The sequence below is a fragment of the Echinops telfairi genome, unplaced genomic scaffold, assembly GCF_000313985.2.
Source record: "Echinops telfairi isolate 266 unplaced genomic scaffold, ASM31398v2 ScPeMD7_3533;HRSCAF=4204_0, whole genome shotgun sequence".
Taxonomy (NCBI): Eukaryota; Metazoa; Chordata; class Mammalia; order Afrosoricida; family Tenrecidae; genus Echinops; species Echinops telfairi.
In genome coordinates this window covers 2225018-2226820 of record NW_022107431.1, presented here as the reverse complement: position 1 = coordinate 2226820, position 1803 = coordinate 2225018, and positions in this window count along the sequence as shown.

Here is a 1803-nt window from a genome sequence, read left to right as displayed (position 1 = left end):
GACCTATCAGCAGAAACCATGAAGAGGAGGAGAGAATGGAGCAACATCTTCCAAAAGCTGAAGGAAAAAAATGCCTCCCCCAGAATCCTGTACCCTGCCAAGTTATCCATTAAGATGGATGGTGAGATAAGGGTCTTCCAGGAAAAAAGAATATGCTGCAAAACACCTGAGCCTGCGGAAGATACTGGCTGACTCACTATGGCCAGAGGATCAACCTCCACCAAGAACAAACAGGAGATCACCATATAGCCCAGCTTCATGTAGTTGCCAACATGCCAGCAACAATTATCAGGACAAGAGGATCTCAGATGGAAAAGAAGACAACATAGAAAATCTCCACTCAAACACAGCACACTGATATGAGGTGAGATAGGTAAAGACCCAAAACACAAAACAGGGTATGACGACTATGAACCCACAGATAGTGATAATAACTCTGAAATCCAATGGACTCAATTCGTACATTAAAAGAAAAAGGCTGGAGGATTGGCTCAGAAAACATAATCCATCAATCTGTTGCCTGCAAGAGACACATCTTAAGCACACAGACAAGAATATGCTAAGAATAAAGGGTTGGCAGAAAGTTTACCAAGCGCATTCTAACTCCAAAAAGGCAGGGGTGGCTATCTTAATCTCTGACAATATTGACTTCAGGTCCAAACTATAAAAAGAGACAAAGAGGGACACTACATAATGCTCAAAGTTTCAGTAAACCAAGATGCACTTAACATATTGAATATCTACGCTCCCAACAATGGTGTGGCGAAGTTCGTCAAACAAACTATTAAAAAGAGGAAAAAAGAAATCACGGACTCAATGATCACAGTAGGCGACTTTAACACTCCGCTATCAGAGAAGGACAGATCAATGGGAAGGAAACTCAGCAAAGACGCCATAGAACTAAACAAGGTAATTAGGCAACAGGGCCTGATAGACATTTACAGAGCTTTCCATCCAAACGCAAAGGGTTTCACATTCTTTTCTAGTCCACATGGTCTTTTTCAAGAATGGACCACATGCTGGGACACAAGTCCAGCCTGAGCAAATTCAAACACATAGATATTATCCAGACATCTTTCTCAGATCACCATGCCATAAAGCTGGAGATTAATAAGAGGGTGTCCAGGAAAGCAAGACCAACCAATTGGAGTATGAACAATGATCTCCTGCGACACGAATGGGTACAGGCCCAGATTAGAGTAGATATCGGGAAGTTTCTAGAAACCAATGAGAACGAGAATACAACGTATCAAAGCATGGGACACTGCGAAGGCAGTTATCAGAGATAGCTTGATATCATTAAATGCCTATATGAAAAAAGAAGAGAGGCGTATGACAGATATGCTAACACAAAACCTCCAACAACTAGAACAGAGTCAGCAGAACCACCCATCAAATAGCAAGAGAAAAGAAATAATAAAAATCAGGGCAGAGTTAAACCAGTGGGAAGACAAGAGAACAATACAAAAGATAAATGCAGCTAAAAGCTGGTTCTACGAAAGAATTAACAAAATTGACACTCCACTAGCAAAGCTTACCAAGGACAGAAAGGAGCAAACACCAATAGCCAGGATGAGGGATGAAGCAGGGGCAATAACAACAGACCCCAATGAGATTAAAGGGATTATCACAAAATACTCTGAAAGTCTGTATTCTAATGAACTCACAAACCTAGAAGACATGGATAAATACTTGGAAAAACAGTCTCTCCCTAGATTATCTCAGACACAGATCAATGACCTTAACAAACCCATAGCTAAAGAGGAAATAGATACAGTAATTAAAAATCTACAAACAAAAAAA